Raw genomic sequence first — 20,000 nt, forward strand, 5'->3', positions numbered from 1 at the left:
GGAGACAGAACGCGTCTCCTTCCTGAGCGGTATGACGGCTGCGTGGTCCCATGGTGTTTATACTTGCGTACTATTGTTTGTACAGATGAACGTGGTACTTTCAGGCCTTTGGAAATTGCCCCCAAGGATGAACCAGACATGTGGAGGCCCACAATTCTTTTCTGAGGTCTTGGCTGAGTTCTTTTGATTTTCCCATGATGTCATGCAAAGAGGCACTGAGTTTGAAGGTAGGCCTTGAAATACATCCACAGGTACACCTCCAATTGACTCAAATTATGTTAATTAGCCTATCAGAAGCTTCTAAAGCCATGACATAATTTTCTGGATTTTTCCAGGATGTTTAAAGGCACAGTCAACTTAGTGTTTGTAAACTTCTGACGCACTGGAATTGTGATACAGTGAATTATAAGTGAAATAATCTGTCTGTAAACAATTGTTGGAAAAATTACTTGTGTCGTGCACAAAGTAGATGTCCTAACCGACTTGCCAAAACTATAGTTTGTTAACAAGACATTTGTGGAGTGGTTGAAAAACGAGTTTTAATGATTCCAACCTAAGTGTATTTAAACTTCCGACTTCAACTGTATATATACCCAATATATACATATAACTTATACAGTATACCCCTCCCCTTTCCCAAATTAAATCACTTTTGTATAACTGGTTGTGCAAATGTGTAGGCGTCACAAATGTATTGTTTGTATATGGAACAGTGCATGACTGAACCAAGCTACAAGAAAACTCTCAACCGGACTTTCAACTCTTAACTGCCAGCCAGCTGCATAAGGAAAAGGTCAAGCGTTTCTATTCCCTCCCCCTAAACCTGCTCCACTGGTTTGAGGTGACATAATGTTACACACACACTAATAATAAACCAAGCTGCGTTCCCTCATGTAGAGAACACACACACCATCTGCTCTCGAGAACAGACCGCCTGTAAACCTGGTTCCACACCAGCGGCAATTGTTGCCCAATTAAACCCCTAATATTCTAGTGGTTTTCTTCTATTTGTCACACAGAGCAAGAGAAGGCTTGGCAGATCTTCAACCCCCATATCGCTCTACAATGAACAAGGCAGGAGCTGTTTTTTGTTGTGATAAAGCATTTATGGAAAGCTTATACATTTGATTGCATGCATGTGTGTTACTTTGTTTGAAGGCACGGGTCATGTTTGTGTGCATGAGTGAGTGACTGTATTGTGGATGTGATGTTTATGTGTACACAGACAGTCAGACCTCCATGGAGCACCTGCCAGCTGGTTAGAGAAAGGCCCAGCAGCCCATGCTGCCTCTCCCTAACCCCCACTGTGCTGAGTACCCTCTGCTTTGCTCTGCTCAACACACACATCTTGGAGACAGCTGGGCCACAGGACGGGAGGCCCATGTATCTACCACACAGACAAGTATGCACGCACACATACACATACATACATGCACACACACACGCACACGCACACACACACACACACACACACACACACACACACACACACACACACACACACACACACACACACACACACACACACACACACACACACACACACACACACACACACACAGATGCACAGTCATCGGTTGTAATGTTTGGTGTAAAGATCTATGGTAATTCTGTTGCCATAACATACAGGTGTAGGATCTTTGTTTAATCTATTATTTGTATAAAAACAACAATACTATACAATACAAAGACAATACGAATGACCGCTCCCATCAGTGGGTGCTCCCGCCCCCACCCCCACCCTCCCCGATACGCCGGCAGGGTGAAGCCCCCACCCCTGGCCCAAAGAGATTTTCCAAGGGCGGGAAGGACCAAGCCCCTCCCGATGCCAGGGCAGGCATGGAAACAAGCGCACCCATAAGTAGCAGGACCAGCAGACACACCGCTCACAGCCTGAAACCAAAACACACAACGTACTTAACTAAACACAAAACACACAACATAGCCCCTGATTGGAGAACCTCAAACATTTATACTGTGTGTGTATGTATTTATTCTAACTCTCATTAATTCCAACCTTCAGACAGCCACAGATCAACCTATTTTTCCCAGTAAATCATCATTCTACCGTTCCATTCTACCATGGTGTCTCACTAAGGACTTGCCATCTGCAACATTTCTGACGAAATTGCCCCAAAAATGAACATTTTACCCAAGAGCACAATGATATTTCCTATTGACTGACTGTGGGTGGTCCTTCAAATCCCCCAACAATACAGTTTACTGTATATTATGACATATCAACCATTCCTGGACTTGACTCCAAAAACAAGCCACCGATGGACAGTACCAAAAGAGATTGGACTAAAAATATATTTAAAAAACAAGATAACTAATGTAAAATATACTGTGTCTGTAAAATGTATATAGATTGTATAAGCTGGAAGTAGAAGCCGAAGTATTGTTGCCCATTAGTTTATTTCAATTAGGGGAGGGATGGTAGTGTTAGGAGAAAATAATAAAGGAAAATATCTAAATATATATATAAACTCGGCAAAAAAAGAAACATCCCTTTTCAGGACACTGTCTTCCAAAGATAATTCGTAAAAATCCAAATAACTACACAGATCTTCATTGTAAAGGGTTTAAACACTGTTTCCCATGCTTGTTCAATGAACCAGAAACAATGAATGAACATGCACCTGTGGAACGGTCATTAAGACAGCTTACAGACGGTAGGCAATTAAGGTCGCAGTTATGAAAACGTAGGACACTAAAGAGGCATTTCTACTGACTCTGAAAAACACACAAAAAAAGATGCCAAGGGTCCCTGCTCATTTGCGTGAATGTGCTTTAGGCATGCCGCAAGGAGGCATGAGGACTGCAGATGTGGCCAGGGCAATAAATTGCAATGTCCGTACTGCGAGACGCCTAAGACAGCGCTACAGGGAGACAGGACGGACAGCTGATCATCCTCGCAGTGGCAGACCACGTGTAACAACACCTGCACAGGATCAGTACATCCGAACATCACACCTGCGGGACAGGTGCAGGATGGCAACAACAACTGCCCGAGTTACACCAGGAACGCACAATCCCTCCATCAGTGCACAGACTGTCCGCAATAGGCTGAGAGAGGCTGGACTGGGGGCTTGTAGGCCTGTTGTAAGGCAGGTCCTCACCAAACATCACCGGCAACAACGTTGCCTATGGGCACAAACCCACCGGCGCTGGACCAGACAGGACTGGCAAAAAGTGCTCTTCACTGACGAGTCGCGGTTTTGTCTCACCAGGGGTGATGGTCGGATTCGCGTTTATCATCAAAGGAATGAGCGTTACACCGAGGCCTGTACTCTGGAGCGGGATCGATTTGGAGGTGGAGGGTCCATCATGGTCTGGGGCGGTGTGTCACAGCATCATCGGACTGCGCTTGTTGTCATTGCAGGCAATCTCAATGCTGTGTGTTACAGGGAAGACATCCTCCTCCCTCATGTGGTACCCTTCCTGCAGGCTCACCCTGACATGACCCTCCAGCATGACAATGCCACCAGTCATACTGCTCGTTCTGTGTGTGATTTCCTGCAAGACAGGAATGTCAGTGTTCTACCATGGCCAACGAAGAGCCCGGATCTCAATCCCGTTGAGCACGTCTGAAACCTGTTGGATCGGAGGGTGAGGGCTAGGGCCATTCCCCCCAGAAATGTCTGGGAACTTGCAAGTGCCTTGGTGGAAGAGTGGGGTAACATCTCACAGCAAGAACTGGACAATCTTGTGCCGACCATGAGGAGGAGATGCACTGCAGTACTTAATGCAACTGGTGGCCACACCAGATACTGACTGTTACTTTTGATTTTGACCCCCCCTTTGTTCAGGGGAACATTATTCCATTTCTGTTAGTCACATGTCTGTGGAATTTGTTCAGTTTATGTCTCAGTTGTTGAATCTTGTTATGTTCATACAAATATTTGCACATCTTAAGTTTGCTGAAAATAAATGCAGTTTACAGTGAGAGGACGTTTATTTATTATATATTTTTTTTGCTGAGTTTATATAACCCAAAAATATATGGGTGATTGGAAATGATACAAATAATTACATTGATGGAAGCTACAATCTATCAGCAGTATTAAAGCTGATCTACCCCCTGTAAAAACGAGGGAAAAAAACTAAAAACGACTGAGAGATGTTTTTCTGATTCTGTTTCCGCATGGCATAGTCTGCACAGGGCTGACTGTTCAATACTGCATACTGAACCTTATTTCTGTAGTGAGAATTTTATATAATAGCTTAAATTGAGTAGAACGAATTGACACGTCAATTGTTGTTTTGTATATCAACTCATAAACCTGACGCCATGATATTGAGACATCTGTTCCCAACTATCTTCAATTGTTTGAGGCATTGTTTTTAACTCTCTTGACCGTAAGTGAAACTGATACACTTGACGATTTCTATTGGTCATTTTAAGCCATTTCTGATTTTTAATTGGTGGCAGACAAACTAATTCATTCATTTTTCTTTTAAGTAATTGCCTGTTCCATTTTTGTGGCAGAGCTGCCATGAGTTAGTTATAATTTTGCGTTGAACATACATCTCCATACACTATGATGAATTGCTTATGTGACATAATACTACTGTCGTTGTTTACAATGTCATTCATAAACATTATACCTTCCTTGTACATTCTTTCCAAGAGAATTTGTTTATCCTCTATCATTATATTGGAGTTTAGCCGTATTATTTGCTGTAATATATATTCTGCCTCTTCTGTAGGATAACATTGGAACTGTAGCCAACTCTGGATGGCTTCATTTAAAAATAAGGATACTTTAAACAGGGTTTCATTGTCAATCCGCTGGAAATTGATAGTTTTATTCTGTATAACAGCAAAGAGCCTTAATTTGATTTAATTTAATTTGATCTCCCTGATGAAGGAGAACTTTTCTGCTATGCAGGACATTTAACATTTGTAGTGTATTTGAGGTTAAAAAAGGCTTCTGAAGTTTGTAGTTTACACTTTGAAATTTCAGAGTTGATTTTCCCTTACGAAAAATGTATCAACCCTGACAAAAATTTCCATTAACTATAATCCACATAATAATTCACATTTCCTGTTGCTGCAGGATTATTTTCCTGCTGTAGCAAACGGGCTCAAATTAAGATCCTACATCTGTACTCTCTGCTGCTATTATGCATTGTTCAGTCAAACCTAAGAATAGCCTGAGAAGCTATCATGACATCACATGCTGCTAATGCTATGGTTGGCTACATGTGCTTTTGGCAACGTTGAGCAAGAGCTTTGACAGGATGTCCAAGACGCTTCAAGAATCAGACAGAGGTCGTACAGTACATGCTGCCACACTGCCTGAAAATAGAGTGAGTCCTTTCTTTCATGCGTGGGCCTCACTCTCTCCCTTGGACTATTAATAAGAGCACAGCTGAACACAGCTGCCCAATGGCTCTCTGCATAATGCATTGTTGATCAGCCAGCCCTAGAGCAGCCCTTAGTGACGTTAACTGTGGAGGGTTATAGCTCCTGGCTGACGAGCAGAGAGGAGAGGAGGCGAGAGGAGAGAAGAGAAGAGGAGGGGAGAAGAGCGGAGTATACCACCCTGCATCCCACTGCTGGCTTGCCTCTGAAGCTAAGTAGGGTTGGTCCTGGTCGGTCCCTGGATGGGAGACCAGATGCTGCTGAAAGTGGTGTTGGAGGGCCCCGTAGGAGGCACTCTTTCCTCTAGTCCAATTTTTTTGGTTGAAATTCCCGATGTCAGTGATTGGGGACATTGCCCTGTGTAGGATGCTGTTTTTCGGATGGGATGTTAAACGGGTGTCCTGACTCTCTGTGGACACTAAAGATCCCATGGCCTTGTGTCCTGGCTAAATTTGGAATCTGGCCCTCATACCATGATGGCCACTTAATAATCCCCAGCTTCCAATTAGCTCATTCATCCCCCTTTCTCTCCCCTGTAACTAATCCCCAGGTCGTTGCTGTAAATGAGAATGTGTTCTCAGTCAACTTACCTGGTAAAAGAAGAGAAGAGAGGAGAGGAGATCCCTGGCTTGAGTAGCGGCCTGGGGCCTTGAGGCACACAACACCAGCCAACGATGAACAGAGCCAGGTGTTGTTTCGTAAAAGGACAGAGAGACAAGGCAACAGGCAAATGAGAGTAGAAATGCAACAACATCTGGTGGTGATGACTTTGTGTTAATCAGCTCAGAGGACATTTCATTGGATATATCTGGTTATCTCTGCTGCAGACAGGCACTACTCCATGTTATGGGTGTCCTTGCAGGTTGTACTATGGTGAACCAGAATACTAATGACCCAACATCACACTGTATGAAGGCCAACATTCTCTGTCATACAAAGCCTCATGCTGGCTTGCTCATAAATATAGAAATGTTTTGTTTTGGCCTTTATGTACTTACTAAAAAACAAACCCAGGGGGATTTTGGAACTAAAAAAGATATGGCAAAGCACATGCAGTGAGTTATGAGCATTACTCTCATTGACCAATGCTGAAAACAAACTCAACAGAATACACATAAACCTACTTTCATCTGACTCTTAATTACTGGAACATTTGGGGCTTCCCAGCTATGTCGCAAGCCAGCTGCGAACCAGTACAAAACCTTTTAACCAGTATGGCTACAATAGGCACTTTCAACTGTCCCATATTGCTATACAGGCTTCCTGTTCATTATTTGGGTTTACAACCAGAAATTCTAAGTAGTCCTAACCCCTGTACCAGTGCCTTCCTCTCTTTACATAGCCAGCGTTTAGTGTATATCAACCTCCGGGCTTCTCTGGAGACATCAGCTGACCTCCGTCCACCATATGAGTTCAAGTGCCACAGTGATTTGATTTGAAGTGGGACGAAGACAAAGAGGCTAGTTTTCACATTATACTGCAAGTCTCCTGTTATGTCATTACTCAGAAAGACTCGTCAGATCCCACTGAGCTATCCTCCAAATGGTTCTTTGACTACCAGATGTGAGCTGCATTACCAGAAACGAGAGGCACCTGGGACATGTGGGTACAGTGGTCAGGGTAACGTGGCATTCCTCATGGGGACAGTCTGCTCTCTCTGTCAGGTTAACTCAGGTTTCTTGTCTGGATTGATGACCCTTCAGGAGGAGTCAGTAACACATGTAGTTTGCATAGTTCTGCATACTGTACTGTACATAACACCTGTTGGCATATGATATCTGTTTAAGTGTGAACGATCTTTATGTTTGTTCAGCAGGCACGAACACGCACACACACGCACACACACACACACACACACACACACACACACACACACACACACACACACACACACACACACACACACACACACACACACACACACACACACACACACACACACACACACACACACACACACAGACACACAGACACACACACACAGACACAGACACAGACACAGACACACACACAGTGAAACTCGCAGCTGCAGATCAGGTCCACATGTTTAGCTGTCACTGCTGTCATTGTTTTGCTCGATGTTTCCATCCGTCCTTGGAACAGGCCTCCCCCCCTCCTATCTTTTGTCCTTACAGTGCAGAACAGCCTCCAGTGTGAAGCAGGTGCTAGGATTAGTCATCCCATCTCCTGGCTCTGCATGGACATAGTCATTACAACAATTTTAAAGGATTTGCCTCAGCACTCTCAGAAACTACCTTACATTATGTCCTCTCCAATAGGAACACGTCCAGCCACTGTTGAATTCAGGACATTTTTGGGACATTACACATTTCCCCCTCAGTCACCTGTGATGAAGCAATACTCTAGAGCTCAGGTCTCTCTCCAGTCGTTAAACCTGTGGTTGGCTGTTGTAATGTCCCTAACAGGCCGAGAAGGAGAACGTTGGTTTGTTAAAGATGGAACTTGGTGGAACTAGGGAGAAGAAGCACTCAGTAAAAGTGACAGGCTGGTGTCAGTTACAGGCAGTAATTAACACAGGCAGTGTGGTTGTAAAGCCAGCGACCGGGTGTGTGAAGAGGCCTCATTATGGGCTGTTAAGAGGGCTGTAAACAAGCGTGTTGTGCTGGCAGCCTGAAAGTGGCTCCCTCCCTGACTAACTAGCTGCTCTCTCTGCTAAAAAGGGTGGATGGGAAAGTGATGAGAGGAGGGAGAGCTTTCACTTTAACTGTGTCACACACTCTTAGAGTTAAGGGTGACTCGAGGAACCCTGGAGATTCTGAAGGAACTCCGGAGTTCCTCAAGGAACCATTGCAGTCAAGGAGTTTATATTTGCACTTTTGGTTCGTTGAGAGTTCTTGGAGGAATGTTTTTGGAGGAACCTTTAATGTTTCAATGTAGCAAAGGGTTCCTGGAGGAACCTTTTTGCTGTCGCGTGCAGAGCACTTTGAATTTATTTTGCTGTTGGATTTGTTGCACTGCCAGACACAGAAGATGTGTTTTTCGGCGATGGATTTATGGGATAGTTAGCAACTTTTACCCATTCCTACATGAGTACTGTTTTAATAGCCATGTTGAATAATACATTGTCTGTCAAGCCAAGATATGACTGTAGCCTTTTGTGATAGTAATTTAATTTGTTTATGATTATTAGGGGTAGCCAGCTAGTTACAGCATCTTCAACCTAGCCTACACTCTTAAAAATGCTGCGTTGTTTGGATGACCCAACAGCTGGGTTGCAGGCATTGTGTCACTTAGTTGGGTTGTTGTTTTAAACCCTGTGAGACCCAACGTTGTAAAAATGCAAGCTCAAGAATCATGCCAAGCACTAGATGATCCATCCCCTTTGACCCAGATGTATCTCTTAGTAGTATTTATTATGTGTTGGTATGATTATTGTGGAATCAGTAGCCTCTAAAACATTAAAAAAACTGTCCACTTGTCAGCGATTAGTTGAATGGATAAGGCGGAGTCAGGCGCAGGACACAGGTATGAGTAATAATCTGAGAATATACAAACAAATTAAGCAATGTTCCAACAAGGAAAAACACAAATATCAAGAGCACAAAATAACAAAACCACATGACAACGACAATCACGCACAAGACAGAAAGGGAAGCCAGAGGGTTAAATAAGGAACATTGATTATGGAATGGAAACCAGGTGTGTATAATGAAGACAAAACAAAACGAAAAAATGAAACATGGATCGGTGGTGACTAGAAAGCCGGTGACGTCGACCGCCGAACGCCGCCCGAACAAGGAGAGGGACCAACTTCGGCGGAAGTCGTGACACCACTTGTCTGAGACCACATTGGTCCTCTACACAAGCATATGTTGTAAGTCATCCATGCAAGTACATAACTTGAAATATTATGTAGAAATTAACTGAGAAACAAACATTCTGAGCCATTCATATATTGATAGACAAGTTAGAGAGATTGTTTTCCTTCCAATATGGACAACCAAACACAACCCTCTACCCATCAAAAAAAAAAAAAAAAAAAAAAAAAAAAAATGTAAAGTGTGGTTTATGATGTCAGTATACTGTCATTGAAGACCATGGCAAAGAAGCCAGAAAGGACCACCAAATATTACTAAAAGTAAGATGGATGTTCTTCATGCATAGAAACCCACAAAATAGTTGATCCTAGCAAAACACTCAAATGTGGATCGGTCGAATTGATCAATTTGGCTATTTCTGTAAGAACCGACATTGGAAATGGGAAGCAGGTACAGGGAGTGAACATTTAATGAACGGACAAGTGACAGAACAGGAACAGCGTCAGAACAGGGGGAACAAAACGACATGACGGCAATAATGCTGAAGCGGGGAACAACTTCGGGAACAGACAAATATAGGGGAGGAAATGAAAGCAGGTGATTGAGTCCAGGTGAGTCCAATGAATCGCTGATGCGCGCGACGAGGGAATCAGGTGTGCGTAATGATGGTGGCAGGAGTGCGTAGTGCTGGGCAGGAGGGAGGGAGAAGGCGTGACAATTCCAGACAAATTAGGACTTAATGTCAGATGTATATACCATTATGTAATATTTCTCTTCACATGTAAATGTTTTTGATCCATTTTGTTGTGATTTTAATCAAATTTCTTTTACCACACATTTTTCCTACCATTAGCTAGGTTTCCATCCAAATGGCTCCAGATTTTCATGTGAATATTCTTGAATCCGCATAAAGAAAGTATGAGCATTTCCCCACCAGTGGTGTGTTTCCACCAAATGGATTTGTTGTGGATAAAAATCAGTGTGTGATGATGTAATGCGCACAAAATTTAGTTTTTCGCTTAAGTTTTCATGTACTGAAAAAATATCTGAAGTTCAATCAATCAATCAATCAAGTTTATTTTATATAGCCCTTCGTACATCAGCTAATATCTCGAAGTGCTGTACAGAAACCCAGCCTAAAACCACAAACAGCAAGCAATGCAGGTGTAGAAGCACGGTGGCTAGGGAAAAACTCCCTAGAAAGGCCAAAACCTAGGAAGAAACCTAGAGAGGAACCAGGCTATGAGGGGTGGCCAGTCCTCTTCTGGCTGTGCCGGGTGGAGATTATAACAGAACATGGCCAAGATGTTCAAAATGTTCATAAATGACAAGCATGGTCAAATAATAATCAGGAATAAATGTCAGTTGGCTTTTCATAGCCGATCATTAAGAGTTGAAAACAGCAGGTCTGGGACAGGTAGGGGTTCCATAACCGCAGGCAGAACAGTTGAAACTGGAACAGCAGCAAGGCCAGGTGGACTGGGGACAGCAAGGAGTCATCATGCCCGGTAGTCCTGACGTATGGTCCTAGGGCTCAGGTCCTCCGAGAGAGAGAAAGAAAGAGAGAAGGAGAGAATTAGAGAGAGCCAATATGTTTCTATTGCATTTTCAACTCTACCAATAGTTTTGTCACAACAACTGTTGCGTTAAATAGCAAATGTGCCTCCTCTGGTCTAGGCTAGTCTACATGATGAGATTATTATAGATAAAAGCGAGAATATTTTTATTTGTCAAACGCAGTCAAGCATCGATCATCATGTCACCAGAATAAGACCCTCATTATTTATTGGAAAGGAGCATCAAGATCACCGTGCACTTTCACCACCTTGTGAAGTTCCTCATAACTTATTTCATCTGTTGCCTAATAAACTGCATAGTTTGTGGTAGTGAGTGGTACTTGGAAGACCACACACCATATCATCGCTTGAGTCCAAGTGTACTTCAATTTGACGGTTATTATATCAATACTTGCGCATAAAGGTGTTTCCACCACCATTTCTCTCACAATTAATTTTACCAACAAAAAGATCCCACCTTGTCGAACAAACAAATTATCTGTCAGCATTTATAAAATTCTACCGGAACTTCCTGTTTCCATCACAGCTTTTGTGATTTATTTTTAAACGATATGACTTTGCCCGCATAACAACTGTAAATGGAAAAGTGTTTAGTGAAGCTCAATGTTGCATTTTGTAATGTTTCCCTATTGTTGTTTTTGGCCACCTGTGTGAGTAAATGTCATACCTGTTCATCTGTTCTGTTGAATTGTCATCACATGTTAAAGTTAAACACGGACAATTGTGTAGCTTAAATTAGGTTTACAGAGGTGTATGATTTCCACAAGAGCCAAATCCCAATGCTGGAATAGTTACCACTATATCATGTAATCTATGCATAATCTTAATCTTATTAATATTATATTATAATATGCATAAATATTCAAAGAAATCAAAATTTGCAATGATGAAAAGGAATTACATTTACTCTCACGGGTGGCCAAAAATAACCATCTGAAAGCCACGCCTCCAATAAGCCACACCTCCAATCTTCTGATAGGTGTCCGCCGCTACAATGTATTATTAAGAAAAGGTAAAGCATTTAAAGATGTAGTCAGTTATATCAGACGCCAGAAGATGAATGAACAGCTGCAAATCCCAATAAAATGACATTATGTTTTGAATTTCACTTTCCTTACATTGTCTAACAGCACTATCTTGAATCTAGCAAATAACTTTTGTGGGTCAAAATACAGTATTTATTTAGTTTCATAGCACAAATGTTTGTTTCTCACACTGTCTTTAGCCACCGAGGGAGTAGGCTTTCCCAGGCAAGTGCAGGGGGGTTGCCTAGCAACATATGCCTCTGAGGGAGACAGCGTCTGCAGAGCGCAACAAATTCACATGATTTGTGAATCTGTTCGGACCGAACAGCTAGTGTGACAGCTAAAATGTTTTTGAAGATTTGTGAAGATTTAAGCTAATAGAGAGAAGTATCCAACAAAATAACTACATAATGGCATTCACTAATCATAAACTATTTACATATAATAGAAAAATCTTACGTACTCAACCTTTAACCCCTCCCAACACAAAAAGGTTTACGTAGGGGTTCCACAAAGTACCTTTTCAGACCTGAAAATGTTCCCCGACAGTGGCAATCTTTGAAACCCCAAAAGGCTCTTCGATGCTCCTTTACTTCTAAGAGTTCACAACAACAAATTCTGGTGACTGTGACTCAATAATACACGTTCAACAAAAAACATATGAATAACAAACTATAATAGCAGGGATTTCACTTCACTGGTCTGCTACTGCCAGTGGCTGACATGAACTCTACCTAATCCCCCTCCATGCTGTGGCTCTGGCTGTAATAAAGCTGCATGTGATGTGAGAGGCCTGGACAAATGTCTTCTTGCTTTTCATTCTCCTCTGCTCAGCGCTGCCAAGATAAATGACATGGATCTGGGGAATGGTCTCTGTGGAGCAAATCCATCCTAATGTATGGCTGATGATTGTTGTCGTTGGGTAAGACTATCTGGGCCTGTTTGGGGTTGTGCAAACAGGTTGCATGAGTTATTTATCTGGCCCTTTACCTTAGAATGATATGCTGTGGGGATGTATACATGCATGTATGTAAAAAATCTGAATGTATGTGAACAGTCTATGTACTGTTTGTAGCTCACACTCAGAGTATACATGAACGTTTGTGTTTTACTGGCTGTTTATTGCTGTCACTGTTAACATTCATGTGGGTGGCTTAATTCTTCAATATTTGAATGATTAATTAGTTAAATAATCAATAATTAACCAATTAATTTAATGATACATTTCTATAGTTAGGGGTGCAGCTGGGAACAATTGAAAATCAATCAAGTTTAACACTTCAATTTTACCTTTAAAAAACACTTATTTGTCTATTTCCCTGCTTCTCTGGACCCAATGCAGAGCTTTCAACAGATGGCAAAGCCTTCACAACAAAAAGGAAACAGACAAGGGGTGAGAGAGAAAGATAAGAAGGGGGAAAGAATGAGTGTGAGTGAAAGAGATAGCAAGTCTGAGGGAGTGAAAGAAAGAAGAGACAGAGAAAGAGAGACCCAGCTCCTTCCTTTTTGTGTGTTTCTGTCTCTGAACTCCTTCTCTCTCAGATGTTGAGAACTCCTTCAAATGCTAATGGACGTTTTTCTTCTTCCGAGCAGCTCTTAGCATGACAATGCTGGGAAAGTTGTGGACCTAAACTACCCTCATTGTGCTGTGGAGTGAAAGCATTCCCGGGGCCCTTGGAGGATGCTGGGGGCCACTGCCGGTCCTTTACAATACAGCAAATGAGCCTGGAGAGCCAGTAACCAAGGCACAGCGGAGAGGGAAAGGCCTGCTAGTGCCTGCCTGACCACAGGCCTTACTATTGCAGAAAAGGTGTGCAGGCTGAAGCATAGCCATCTGGTGCCAATGACAAAAATGTCCTTTATTTATCCAAGCCACTCACTACAAGTCCACCAGTAGGTCTATGTATGTAGAATTCCCCATTAACCTACATTTCCCACAGCCATGGAAGAAGAGATAAGAAAAGGAGGGGGTCAGGAGGGGTGGGGTGTGAGGAGACTACTTCCTTCTTGATGGGACTCTATGGACGTGTTAGGTGTTTGTGTGTTTCCTGTCGCTTTAGGTAAATACCTCCTAACTGCACAGCAGTGATCTGTCAATGTCCCAGTAACACCTCTTCCAAGTACCTCCTCCCCTTACCTCTGTACATTTCAACAGGCTGTCTAGGAGATATTCTCTTTTCTATATGTTTAACTCTATAGTCGTCGCCCCCCCATGAGTGTCATTAATTGTGTGCTAAGATGGTGACTTGGTACCACAACATTTTAAACGTTGACACGGTGAAAAGGTTTTGTGTAAGGGTATTTGGGCATTGTTCAGTGTGGATGTACAAGGGTTTTATGTGAGCGCTTGTGTGTGAAGTGGCTATGGTGAGTCAGTGAGGTGCATTAAAACACAGATAACCGTTACAGGGCCTGCGGAGAGGCCTCATCATGATCCTTCCGTTATGACCCAGCTGTGGGGCTCTGAAGAGATTAGACCCAAGGAGAGAGGGAGAGGAATGAGAGGGAGGGAGGGAGTCACCAAGGCCAGCCCAGCTCCCAGCCCCCACATGACCCCACAGAGGAACCCACACCTGGCCCAGAGGACCTCATCCTCTCCCACAAGAACATCAGCAATCAAATCTGACAGTTTGTGGGACAAGTCATATATTTGAGATTATAAGGCCTTACATTACATTATTCTGGACAAAGTGTTGTTTATTTTCCTTTACATAATTCACTGTCTAATATTTGATTTTGATGAGTATGCATGATAACCATAATATTCAGTCATGATGTTGAGTACTGTAGCTAGTTGACACAGGCTGACAGCTTTGTTTGGTTGCCTCAGTGGCATCAGCTCCCTGACCGCAGCACCACAAAGCACTGTGGGTGATATGAGGCATGTGCCATGTGAGTGAGTAAACAGGGAAGCCCATGGGAAATGTGTGGGCCGTATTTGTCAAGGAGGCTGGGCAGAGCTTGTGCTGGGCTGAGCTGGGTTTGGGCTGAGCGGGGTTTGGGCTGTCTGTGGCACATCAGAGAGCCACGCAAACACAACGGTGGCGACACAGTGCCGGGCCTGAGTGCCAACCAACTTTAACGAGAGGCGCTGGGTAATGACCCACAGCTGGACTGAAGGGGGGGGGCAGCAACCATGGGGGTTGCAGAAGCTGCTGTTGGGGGTTGTAGAGACCTTCCCCTGGGGACAGGGCCACCCTGAGTCGGAGGGGAGCTTCTCCTTGCACCGCCGCTGGCCCGTGCCCCCTGTGTCCCACCCCAGACCGACTGGAGCCGGGCAGCCGGCCCTCACTTCCTCCCGTTGTGTGTGACATCCTGCCGCGCCCTGCTGATTAGGCCTTCAAGAGCCCTCTTCCTGGAGACCGGAGTCCACTTCCTGTGGGCAGCCAGCACTGGGGAGCGAAAATATATTCCCTTTCTTTGTCAGTTGTTTTTCTCCTCTTCTTTTCCCAACCTCTCTTTCTTATTTATACTTCCACTCCATTGCAAATTACATGGCTAGTTTTTTTTTCTTACTAGGGCTGGTTAAAAAAAGTATGCCTTCTGGAACGGCTATGGGAAACAAACAAAAGCAGTGCCGGAATTAGATGTTTATGTTTTATGAAACTGTGTAGTGCCATTAAAAGGTCATTTGTCACACAACTCAATGAAAAGCCCTATTTAAAGGAGCAAGTCTTCAGACAACAGTGTACTGAATTTCCTTTGCCCAGGGTGATGTCTTGAGAGTAAAGCTACAGTATCCTCTTCTGTACGGAGGAGTTGTTGCACTAATTCATGGAGTTAGGTCAGGTTAGAATGACTGGTAGTAATCTACCTGTATACAGTATCTACAGGTAATTGCCAGAATAAACGAAACACCAAAATAAAGGGTCGTAGCCCTTTCCTGCAGTCAATGACCAAAAGCACCTCTTAGGGTTCATGGGTGGAATATTAATATTTTTCATAATTTTATAATTAATAAATTGTAAAAAATTATACGACGAAAATCCGGTGTTTCTATGTCAAAAAGTTTTGTTATATTTCAGTCTTTTGTGATGTATATAAAGTTTAATATTGGGGTGGAAAATAAGCATTTCAACTCTATATCTGACATGGTACAGGTGTCTTCTTTTTTAAAGCCCATAACCATGTGCGTGAGGTGTATTCTATGGTATTCAGTGTTGGTTCTCGCATGTCTCCCAGGGGGGGTTAGGGAGCTTACCTAAAGGACACTGCTCTTCTGCCCGCACACGAATGAGATCCAAGCAGACAGACAGGCAGACAGACAGTAGGGTCAGTGGGGAAAGACAGGCAGACAGACAGGAAGATAGACAGCAGGGTCAGTGTGGAGAGACAGACAAGCAGACAGACAGCAGGGCCAGTGTGGAGAGATAGACAGGCAGACAGACAGCACGGTCAGGGTGGAGAGACAGACAGGCAGACAGACAGCAATGTCAGGGCGGAGAGACAGACAGGCAGACAGACAGCAGGGTCAGAGTGGAGAGACAGACAGGCAGACAGACAGCAGGGTCAGAGTGGAGAGACAGACAGGCAGACAGAAAGCAGGGTCAGTGTGGAGAGACAGACAGGCAGACAGACAGCAGGGTCAGAGTGAAGAGACAGACAGACAGCAGGGTCAGAGTGGAGAGACAGACAGGCAGACAGACAGCAGGGTCGGTGTGGAGAAACAGACAGGCAGACGGACAGCAGGGTCAGGGTGGCGAGACAGACAGGCAGGCAGACAGACAGCAGGGTCAGTGTGGAGAAACAGACAGGCAGACAGACAGCAGGGTCAGTGTGGAGAGACAGACAGGCAGGCAGACACACAGCAGGGTCAGTGTGGAGAGACAGACAGGCAGACAGACAGCAATGTCAGGGCGGAGAGACAGACAGGCAGACAGACAGCAGGGTCAGAGTGGAGAGACAGACAGACAGACAGACAGCAGGGTCAGTGTGGAGAGAGACAGGCAGACAGACAGCAGGGTCAGAGTGGAGAGACAGACAGGCAGACAGAAAGCAGGGTCAGTGGGGAAAGACAGGCAGACAGACAGGCAGACAGACAGCAGGGTCAGAGTGGAGAGACAGACAGGCAGACAGACAGCAGGGTCAGAGTGGAGAGACAGACAGGCAGACGGACAGCAGGGTCAGGGTGGCGAGACAGACAGGCAGGCAGACAGACAGCAGGGTCAGTGTGGAGAAACAGACAGGCAGACAGACAGCAGGGTCAGTGTGGAGAGACAGACAGGCAGGCAGACACACAGCAGGGTCAGTGTGGAGAGACAGACAGGCAGATAGACAGCAGGGTCAGGGTGGAGAGACAGACAGGCAGACAGACAGCAGGGTCAGTGTGGAGAGACAGACAGGCAGACAGACAGCAGGGTCGGTGTGGAGAGACAGACAGGCAGACAGACAGCAGGGTCAGGGTGGAGAGACAGACAGACAGACAGCAGGGTCAGAGGAAATGGGATATAACTGTAACTAACAAGAGCACAGACAGACACTGATGCGATCCCATACACATTGATGATTCATTGGATTGGATGTGTAAAACATACACACACCTGTTAAACACATAGGCCTACTAGAAGTGTGTTCAGAGCATTCTCCTCCCCAGACCAGTGAGAGGTCACATGGGTGATTGTGTGTGTGTGCTCCTGTGCATGCCCTGTACAGTGCCTTGCAAAATTATTCATCCCCCTTGGCGTTTTTCCTATTTTGTTGCATTACAACCTGTAATTTAAATTGATTTTTATTTGGATTTCATGTAATGGACATACACAAAATAGTCCAAATTGGTGAAGTGAAGTTAAAAAAATTACTTGTTGAAAATACAAAATTGAAAAGTGGTGCGTGCATATGTATTCACCCCTTCGCTATGAATCCCCTAAATAAGGTCTGGTGCAACCAATTACCTTCAGAAGTCACATAATTAGTTAAATAAAGTCCACCTGTGTGCAATCTAAGTGTCACATGATCTGTCACATGATCTCAGTATATATACAGTATATATACACCAAGGCCCCAGAGTGTGCAACACCACTAAGAAACGGGCACCACGAAGCAAGTGGAAGACCAAGGAGCTCTCCAAACAGGTCAGGGACATTAATCAGAGAAGGAGGGCATTAATCAGAGAAGCAACAAAGAGACCAAAGATAACCCTGAAGGAGCTGCAAAGCTCCACCGCGGAAATTGGAGTATCTGTTCATAGGACCACTTTAAGCCGTACACTCCACAGAGCTGGGCTTTACGGAAGAGTGGCCAGAAAAAAGCCATTGCTTAAAAAGAAAAATAAGCAAACACGTTTGGTGTTCGCCAAAAGGCTTGTGGGAGACTCCCCAAACATATAGAAGAAGGTACTCTGGTCAGATGAGACTACAATAGAGCATCTTGGCCATTAAGAAAAATGCTATATCTGGCACAAACCCAATACCTCTCATCACCCCGAGAACACTATCCCCACAGTGAAGTTTTTCTTTGGCAAGGACCGGGAAACTGGTCAGAATTGAAGGAATGATGGATGGCGCTAAATATAGAGAAATTCTTGAGGGAAACCTGTTTCAGTCTTCCAGAGATTTGAGACTGGGCCGGAGGTTCACCTTCCAGCAGGACAATGACCCTAAGCATACTGCTAAAGCAATACTCTAGTGGTTTAAGGGGAAACATTTAAATGCCTTTGAATGGCCTAGTCAAAGCCCAGACCTCAATCCAATTCAGAATCTGTGGTATGACTTAAAGATTGCTGTACACCAGCGGAACCCATCCAACTTGAAGGAGCTGGAGCAGTTTTGCCTTGAAGAATGGGCAAAAATCCCAGTGGCTAGATGTGCCAAGCATATAGAGACCTACCCCAAGAGACTTGCATCTGTAAATGCTGCAAAAGGTGGCTCTACAAAGTATTGACTTTGGGGGGGGGACAGTTATGCACGATCAAGTTTTCAAAAAAAAAAAAAATTATAGATCTTTTTTCTTTCACAAAAACAATATTTAGCATCTTCAAAGTGGTAGGCATGTTGTGTAAATCAAATGATACAAACCCCCCAAAAATCTATTTTAATTCCAGATTGTAAGGCAATAAAATAGGAAAAATACCAAGGGGGGTGAATACTTTCGCAAGCCACTGTATACTCCTGTATACTCCGAGATACTCTGGGATATGCTGCTTACTAACTGTTTCAGCACACATGCCTCCCTCTATCTCCCCCTCTAACCTCCCCCTCTAACCTCCCCCTCTAACCTCTCCCTCTATCTCCCCCTCTATCTCCCCCTCTATATATCTCCCCCTCTAACTTCTCTCTCTATCTCCCCCTCCACGTCCCCCTGCCCCTCTATCTCCCCCTCTATCTCCCCCTCTAATCTCTCCCTCTATCTCTCCCTCTCCCTCTAACCTCTCCCTCTAACCTCTTCCTCTATCTCCCCTTCTAACCCTGCCCTCTATCTCCCCCTCTAACCCTGCCCTCTATCTCCCCCTCTAACCTCTCCCTCTATCTCTCCCTCTAATCTCTCCCTCTCCCTCTATCTCTCCCGCTAACCTCTATCTCTCCCTCTAACCTCTTCCTCTATCTCCCCTTCTAACCCTGCCCCTCTATCTCCCCCTCTATCTCCCCCTCTAATCTCCCCCTCTATCTCCCCCTCTAATCTCTCCCTCTATATCTCCCTCTAACCTCTCCCTCTATCTCTCCCTCTAACCTCTTCCTCTATCTCCCCTTCTAACCCTGCCCTCTATCTCCCCTTCTAACCCTGCCCTCTATCTCCCCCTCTAACCTCTCCCTCTATCTATCCCTCTATCTCCCCCTCTAACCTCTCCCTCTATCTCCCCCTCTAACCTCTCCCTCTATCTCCACCTCTATCTCCACCTATAACCTCTCCCTCTATCTCTCCCTCTATCTCCCCCTATAATCTCCCCCTCTATCTCTCCCTCTAACCTCTCCCTCTATCTCTCCCTCTATCTCTCCCCCTATCTCCCCCTCTAACCTATCCCTCTATCTCTCCCCCTATCTCCCCCTCTAACCTCTCCCTCTATCTCTCCCTCTAACCTCTCCCTCTAACCTCTCCCTCTATCTCTCCCTCTAACCTCTCCCTCTATCTCCCCTTCTAACCCTGCCCTCTATCTCCCCCTCTAACCCTGCCCTCTATCTCCCCCTCTAACCTCTCCCTCTATCTCTTCCTCTATCTCCCCCTCTAACTTCTCTCTCTATCTCCCCCTCCACGTCCCCCTGCCCCTCTATCTCCCCCTCTAATCTCTCCCTCTATCTCTCCCTCTAACCTCTCC

This window comes from Salvelinus namaycush, chromosome 14 (genome assembly GCF_016432855.1).
Source record: "Salvelinus namaycush isolate Seneca chromosome 14, SaNama_1.0, whole genome shotgun sequence".
Classification (NCBI taxonomy): Eukaryota; Metazoa; Chordata; class Actinopteri; order Salmoniformes; family Salmonidae; genus Salvelinus; species Salvelinus namaycush.